The sequence below is a fragment of the Periplaneta americana genome, chromosome 8, assembly GCF_040183065.1.
Source record: "Periplaneta americana isolate PAMFEO1 chromosome 8, P.americana_PAMFEO1_priV1, whole genome shotgun sequence".
Classification (NCBI taxonomy): Eukaryota; Metazoa; Arthropoda; class Insecta; order Blattodea; family Blattidae; genus Periplaneta; species Periplaneta americana.
The window spans coordinates 31,708,609-31,717,629 of NC_091124.1; the positions used below are offsets into that span (position 1 = coordinate 31,708,609).

At 36.2% G+C, this 9,021-nt stretch overlaps 1 long non-coding RNA gene across 1 annotated transcript; it reads right to left on the reverse strand.

Moving 5' to 3' along the window:
* Positions 1-434: 434 nt before the first annotated feature.
* Positions 435-8,469, reverse strand: LOC138704627 (uncharacterized). The gene is made up of 6 exons (XR_011333377.1): positions 8,359-8,469; positions 7,964-8,053; positions 7,610-7,724; positions 5,570-5,678; positions 5,253-5,345; positions 435-1,033 (listed from the first exon to the last, which is right to left on the reverse strand). It is a non-coding gene; the product is annotated as an uncharacterized lncRNA (long non-coding RNA).
* Between the last annotated feature and the right edge of the window lie 552 nt (positions 8,470-9,021).

The window sequence follows — 9,021 nt, forward strand, 5'->3', positions numbered from 1 at the left end:
GACTAAGTTAGCGTACAATCAGAGAAATTGAAATGATAGGAAGACAGCAAGTATTTTAATGTAAGTTTACAAATGAAGGTTGAGTTGACTTACAAAAATAGTGCAAAACGGAAAATTTATGGGGGTGTAATGGAACAATTAAACAGAATAAACATGTGATTCAGTGTTCTTGTTGTTATCTAATGCCGGGCTTTGGCAACGAAGAGTGGTTCAGTGTCTAAGGGAGGAATAGGGGATAAGAATGTTGACAGAAGTGAGGAGAGGTAGAACTGATTGTAAGTTAGAGAGGTAAGTGAATGAGTATGATTAAATAGTGTTAATAAAAGTTAGTTCAAAATTAGGGAAATTTTAGACGATAGGAAGTACTTCAATATAAGTAAACAATAAAAGTGGTGAGGTGTTCATTAGAAAGAAGAAAAAATTTTAAGGTGAGAGGTTAGAAAGCAAATTGAGAGTATGTATTATAGTAATAGAGGTAACAAAGGTAAAATAAGATGGCAGCACACGTCAGTGAAAGTTTGTATGTGTTATTGTAATTAGAAGGTAATGGGGAGCACGAATACAGAGATGTGGTAGCGACCCATTACCAAATATGAGTTGTAGAAATAAATATAACATATATCATATTCAAAATATACCAAATGCTATTTAACCATAATTATAGACATTACTTACAGTTCACTCTGCATATAATGTTCTAATATACTGTGCATTATAATTCTTTCCAACTTTAAGCTGGGGACATACCTCTCGAAATCCTTCACTCCTGATGTCCTCTTGAAATCCTTTACTCCTTCTGATGTCCTCTTGAAATCCTTCACTCCTGATGTCCTCTTGAAATCCTTTACTCCTTCTGATGTCCTCTTGAAATCCTTCACTCCTGCTGTCCTCTTGAAATCCTTTACTCCTTCTGATGTCCTCTTGAAATCCTTCACTCTTGATATCCTCTTGAAATCCTTCACTTCATCTTAACAAACTTGCTCATCAGTCTCAGGAAAAGCTGTGGTCATCCCCTGGCCAGCAGACAAAACATCTGGAGGGGAAATTCACAGTGTTATCCAAAATGTCATATCTTACTTTACAATTCCTCTTTCTATTTCCTCATTACTTGTACTATTAAATTAGGCTAAACAGACAACCCAGTTTTGCTGGGACATTCCCTGTTTTCACACAATTGTCCCGGTGTCCCAACAAAAACTTCAGGACACTTCCATTTCCCGTATTGTAGTACAGACGCCAAACACAATATTTCCTCATTTATTTCATTTCATCATTACCAGCAGCACAACAATTCAAAGCCATTACACAAATATCTATTTTCACGAGGCAATAACGCATCGGCGTCAGCCGAGTGCTTAAATTACACAAGCGCAATAAAGATCACACTCATAAGTACCATACATAATTTTATCCATGACCATAACAAAAATTATGTTTCATAAAAGAAAATATGTTGAAAATAAGTCCTCATATAATCACATATCATGGCATGGATTTTAGAATCGATACGTGTACTAGGTAGGTCATGATGTAGGACGTCATGATTAGTGAAGAATGGTATCTAAGGCTTTAGATAAATAACAAATTATAATTAATTATATAATTTTAATATATATTTTTTTCATTTTAAATGTGTATTTTCGTCTTTTTTAAGTTACAGGGATTATTTACAAGCATTCACGGGACTAATGTGATTAAGATAATTTCACATTTTACTTCTGTAAACTTAAAAGGAATATTAAAAAGTAGTTAATCATCGTATCTGTTTAGCTCAGTTGACTAACGCGTGTTGTTATGAAATCCTAAAATCCTATAAACCCAACTTCGCAGGTTCAAGTCTCATCACCTCCCAAAAGGTAAGTTATTACAAATTTAAAAAAAAAAAAATACGTATTAGATATGGAAGCAATGCACAAATTACAATGTAGTAGATAGAGAAAAGAGAAGGAGATTGAGTGTATGTATATTTAAGAAATGGTAATAAAGAAGTACAGGTACTGACATCTAGTAACTAATATATTAACTTCTTGAGTAATAGCACGGCTGACTTGGTAATAGTTGAATGGAAAAGTATATGTGTGTACTCGGATACTAGGAAAATACTAATGAACTATGAGGTAAAGTCTTTATCTCACTGGTGGAATAAAGTAATGTTGAATAAAAGCCTACTTTACAAAAGCAAAAGTATTTAGCAAAGGCATGCTTTTCGTTATGGTCATTGATAAAAGTATTTCACTAAACAGCAGTTCAATGAGGTGAAAATAAATTTTCTACCTCAGCGACTTTATTGTTATTTCACCTAACACTCAGGTGGAAACAATTTCAAGAATACCGGGAAACTTAATTTCTTACACCCCTCTCTAATCTTAAAACGCTCTAGCAATAGGCCGAAGTAAACTTCAAAACAGTTTTCCTTTACAATTATATGCAGGCACATGGATTTTAACTGTACCATAACACTGTTTGACAGTAGCTAAACGTATTCAAGTCAGCAGACGAATTATAAAACCTCGGCAGCACTGAAAATATGACTAATGAGCTGTAAAATTTTCTTTTATGATTTTAAATGAACTCTACAATTTCTAACATTTCTTAAATCCAATCCAATTACCTGCATAACAGAAGACAATACTTATTTATTAACATAATCATACTTTCAGAATTTGCATCAATAATAAGATCATCGAACAAGTCAAAAATTTTAGTTACCTCAGTTACCAAATTTCATATGAAGAAGAAAAGGATTTGAATGAGAAAATTATTAAATTCAACAGAGCAATGGGGATAATTAATCAGATATTCAAACCAACCTTAGTACAAAAACACATTGGCCAGACCTATACTCTGTTTTGGTAGTGAAGCTTGGACGATTCGTAATATTGATTCACAAAGTTTAACGGCGGCAGAAATGAGATTTATGCGTCGTACAGCGGGATACACAAGAATGGATCACATTAGAAAGTTTGACATTATGAAAGTACTGCAGATTGAACCGATTACGGAATACCTACAGAAATACAGACAAAACTGGAGATCACATGTCATCAGAATGCCTCATTCTAGAATTCCACGCCAAATTTTAAATTACCATCCTGTGGGCAAGAGATCCTTGGGCAGTCTGTTCAAGCGTTGGCAAGAGACCATAATGGGCCACTAGGCCCAATACATGCAAGGATGATGATGGTGATGATGATGATCATACTTTCAGCATACACTTGCCAGCAACCCTAAAGTGCAGTCACGCAAAATGTTCCTGCAAGTTCCATCACACTGTAAATGCGTTTTTGATCAGTAAATTTTGTACGTTTTTACACACATGAAGTATTCATCGAACAAATGACAAACCAATAATTTTTCAGGTTCTTCTTCGCGTTCATATCTTGCCTCAATACTCAACAGTTTTACCATAAATGGCATTCAAACTTTACACAGAAATTATTTCTTTTGCCTAAGCCATTATTCAAATACCAAAAGTCCACACCTGTGGAGTAAAGGTCAGCGCGTCTGGCCGCGAAACCAGGTGGCCCAGGTTCGAATCCCAGTCAGGACAAGTTACCTGGTTGAGGTTTTTTCCAGGGTTTTCCCTCAACCCAATACGAGCAAATGCTGGGTAACTTTCGGTGCTGGACTCCAGACTCATTTCACTGGCATTATCACCTTCATTTCATTCAGACACTAAATAACCTAGATGTTGATACAGGGTCGTAAAATAACCCAAAAAAATAAATAAAATACAAATATCAAAATTACTTTTCACTTTTTCCTTACAACCTAAAGATTCTGTTCTTCAAATTGTGCCGTTTATATTTCGGCACACCTTTCTTTTCCTTTCTATTTCTTTTACATTTTTCTATCTTTATACTTTTCTCTGTTAGTTTTAATTATTCTAACTCTTCATAGATGGCTTGTAGGTTTTTCCTTTCTGATCTAGTTCTTCTTTCTTCTCGTAGATGGCTTCTTCCTCTCAGCTTTCTGTTTTTTCCGTATGATCTGGTTCTGTTCCTATAACCTGTGATGAGTTGAAACCAGGGGAGCAGTTATTATTTTATCGAGGGAGCAGTTATTATTTTATAATAGCGCTTGCTGATTGGTTAAGACGGTGGCGTGAGTTTATATTTGGTCTGTGAAGCGAGTTTCATTTCGATTGTAGCGTCAGTCTGGTGGATGGACTCATTCAGGTCGGATGTGTGCCAGCAGTTGAGGATATAGGCACGAGCTCCTATGTAGGCCGGGGATCGAACTGGGTTCGATAAGTCTACTAGTAGCTACGTAGTCCATGGTGTTGTGGGAACCTGCGAATGTATCGCAGAGGTTGCAGAGAGTACGTGAGTACACTAGAGGGATGGCTTGGAGGTAGGACGTGTGTGTGATAGGCACGAGCTCCTACGTAGGCTGGGGATCGAACTGGGTTCGATAAGTCTACTAGAAGGTGCATAGTCCACGGTGTTGGGGCAACCTGCGAGTGCTTTGCAGAAGATATTCGTGTGGAATTTAACGACGAGTTTTGGGATGTACTTATTATCGTGAACTGCATTCATTTTCCTGACTGGCTAGCGTTCAGTCAACTCTGGTCAAATACTGGTCGGTATTTTTATTTCAGAGCATCGTTTTTCTAGCTGTGATATAACTAAAAGCCTACCACAATATACAATCAGTTCAGTAACTTGGTTTTGGCTTATCTTTTACTTAGTTATTGCAGTAGAACGAATTTAAAGAGTATGGAATTCACAATGAAGGCACCCATTGTTGTGTGACGTTTGAGGGGTGGCCAATTTATATGTAACAGCTATGTGTGTACTGAGTGATGGTTATGTGAAGATTGTATGACAAGATGGATGCCAGAGTGGGGAAGTACCTACCTATGTAAGGTAATTAGCTGGATTTGGTTTACGTTACTCTGTGAAGAAGATATTTTCTGTCCTACGAATTTATTTTGGGTTGCTTATTCAAATAAATAGTTGTGTTTTACATAGTGAGTGTGTGTGTTGTCACTTGACTACCTCGACACGCAGATTACCATCCTGATCATAACGATTCATGGCAGAGTTATTTTATTATTTAATTGTCTTGTATTCCAACTAGCAAGATTAGATAGATAGGAAGGCCGAGACTCGCCTCAAAATTAATGTAGTCATACCCCCTTTCACCCAGTACACTCTGTCTACAATAAACGAAACTATATTCCAGATCCAAGTTCTACCCAAAACTTTCAAAGCACGAGATTTTAACACTAGTTAGTAATTAATGCTTACCAGTTTATGCAGGTTTCCTGACTGGTATTTGATCCACAGCTATACCCCATCTTTCCCAGAGCCGCCTTCAGTCCACAACTGCCCCAAAACACCCTGGAAGAAGACACATCACAATCACTTTTCTTTACAAGTAGCTTACATTCTCTGTAACCTGTGAAATAGTAAGATATGCAAATTGCACTCATAATACAACATGCAAATCTTCAGAAACCTCAATCCATTAAAACTAAATTCTTTACTATATACTGTCACTGCATTACTATCATTGCTAATTTACTGTGTTTAAATATCGACATTAGTCAGTAATCCATCTTTACCAGTTTGTGCACGTTTACTGGCCGATATTTCATCCACAGTTGTCTCCCATCTTCTGTCCCAGAGCTGCCTCATTACCTCCTCCACAGTCTGCTACTGCCCCAAAACATCCTACAACAAGACACACCACAATCACACTTCTTTTTAGAATATAATCTGAATTTAACAGAAGAAATACTAAAATCAGAAGTAAACACTGAAATACTAAAACAATTGTCTTTAGAGACAATTAATATTAGGTACCCTCCACAAAACTGGCTTCATTTATACACCGACAAATCCTTGATCTCCAGAGAACAAGGTGCCGGTGCAGGTGTCACATACTGTCTCTTCTCACTTTATAGATCACTTGGATATGGAACAACAAGTTTTGATGGAGAAATCATTGCAATAAGTGAAAGTCTCAGGAATCTTCTATGCCACATCAATAAATTTAGGAATGCAGTTATATTGTCAGACTCCAAACCAGCTATTCTATCAATAGCCTCTAGACACACACCTTCATCTCAAACAGCAGAAATAACTAAAATGCTCTCTCAATTAATATCACTCAATAAAAGAATTGTATTCCAATGGATACCATCCCATTGTGGAATCCTGGGAAAAGAGAATGCGGATGCTTTAGCAAAGAAGGGCAGCACTGCTACTTACAGACCTGTTACTAAATCTACGTATTACTCTGTGAAAAGATTTTTTTAAATCTACATATAGTACTTAGACTTCAACAAACAAAATTTGATAACACAATCTCAAGGGAAAAAATGGAACACTCTGCATCAAAATCCACAGTTAATTCCCCATTTACCACCGAAAATCGTCTGTACCTGCATTTAGATTGGCAACAGGCCATGATTGTTTGGCCAAACACCTGCATAGAATTGGAATATATCAGTCCTCTAACTGCCCATTGTGCAACTCAAACCAAGAAATGGATTCGGAACACCTCAAAGTCTGTGCTTCAATGGCTGGCCATGATAATATCTTTGAAAAATATTGGAGTGCAAGAGGTCAAATGACTTTATTGTCAAACGCCTGGCATTAGAAAACAACAACAAGTAACTTACATGTCCCACAATCTATGAAATAGCAAAATATGGAAATTGCACCCATAATAGAATATGAAAATCTTCTGAAACCTAAACCGACAGAATTTATATTCTTAACTATTTTCTGTGACTGTATTATAAGGTTCGTTCCAATAAGCAGTTCATAGGCTATATCAGTTCATGTATGAACCATGGATCATCTTATGTGCATATGCTGGTTGGGTATCTGCTACGGGATTGAAACAGAAATGGATGACGTTGGAACACTTTTCTGGATCATAGTGTATTACATCCAGAGATACTATAACTGTGATCATCTTTGCCTGAGCATGAGCTGCTTAATTATTATTGTTTCGCAGCTAATTCAAATTTCAGAAAATAGAATTTCCATAATTTTCTATAAAAAGATAACAAAAAATATGGAAGCTAAGAATTCAGCTAATTCCATGTCACATGCTGGTAACGCTTTCATCTAAAAAGAAAAGAAGTAGTTTTTCTTTTTAATTATTCATTTATGTAATTTATTTATTATACTTTTAAACAAAGTTGCATGTTGAAAATGTAATTAACTATTTCAATACCTGAATAATTTTCATTCTCTTTCTTTTTGATGAAAATTTCAATTAAGTCTCTACTTTCATTATTTGTCTGCACTGTCACTTTCCATCTTAACCTCAATGATGTGAACAATCGATCATGTCTTTCTTCGATATCCAGGAGACGTTGGTGTGCGTATGCACATGTGCGAGACATGCACTCACCACTATATGCATTAATCTGCCGACTACTTCTGATCATTCCAGATCCGTGTCGAAAGTCTGTTGGAACGCCTGACTGAAGTACACTTTTCCAGTTCAGAACTGGTTCGGAAACTGTTAGAACACCTTTTCTGCACTGTGCATGCTCACAATGGTTACTCATGTTGTTGGAATGAACTTATAACTACTTCTAATTACTATGTTTAAATAACGACACTAGTTAGTAATCCATGTTTACCAGCTTATGCATGTATCCTGACTAGGATTTCCTCCACAGTTGCCGCCTCCCATCTCCAGCCACAGTGCCTCTCGATGACCATCTTCTTCTGTGTCAGTTCATTCACAGTCTGCATCTGAAACAAGACACATTGCAATCACATTTCTTTACAAGTCACTTACATTTTCGGAAACTTATGAAACAGCAAAATATGCAAACTGAATCAGGAGTAGCAGCACATGCACATCATCAGAAATCTAAATCCACAAAATTTTCATTCTTATTCCCATATTGTTACTGTAATTTGTAACTGCATTCTGTGACTACATTATTACTGTGTTTAAATATCGACATTACTTAGTAATCCATGTTTACCAGTTTATGCATGCATCCTGACTGGAATTTGCTTCACAGTTGCCTCCCATCTCCTCTTCCAGTGCTGCAAGTCGTTTAAATCTCAGCAACCTATGAAACACAAGATATGCAAACTGCATTGCTACTACTAAATGTACTATATCTCCAAGAATATCAATCCCCAAATGCTCATGTCTTTATTTCTTTAATATTGTCATGGCAATGTTTAAAACATCGTAATTCCTAATGTACGTTTAGTTACCACGATTATATTACACACCTATAATTGGTAAAGTGGAAAGGAAAACCGGGCAAAACTGCCCACACTCATTTTCTTCATAATAAATTATTAATATATTTACCTAAACATGTTCATTTATATACATCTATTTCATTCCAATAGTTTATAATCCTACCTTAAGTGGACAACCTTCCCGTCAAAGTCCTTCAAATCTTCGTACCAGTCCTCCTCGTTGGTCTCAGGAAAAGCAGAAGCAGTCATTCTCCACAGGTCCATGTACAATCTGTAAACAAATTCCAACATAATATCATTTCAATCTTAACTGCAGTATTTCATTCTCTATTTTGTAATTCCTGTTTTTACTTCCACCTCATATTAACCCAACACTACTCAATATGACAATTTTGCCAAGTATCAAATTCAAATCACAATCACACCAAAATCAAAATGATCCCAACATTGACCCTTTCCCTTAACTGCTATCCACTTAAACGAACACTTTAATTGAACATGCAAAAGAAAAAATATTAACTTGACCCCTGGTCCTCTACAGGGATAATATTCGTGAAAAACTTTACACGGTGCTACGCCCGAAAAAAAAAAAAAAAAAATCAACTCTTCGCACTGTTGCTGCTGTATTGTATGGTACAACTGTGGAACCCTAATTTTTTTTCTGATTTCAAGCTAATGTTAACAGACAAGAGGTGCAGTTTTTCTTTGCAAAATCTAGAAAAAGTATTAGGGATAAATTTCAGAACACGGATATCTTCCTTTTCCTCTTACTCCAAAATTCCAACTTTGTGCACACAAAGTAGATTATTGGCACTCAAAAGTGTCT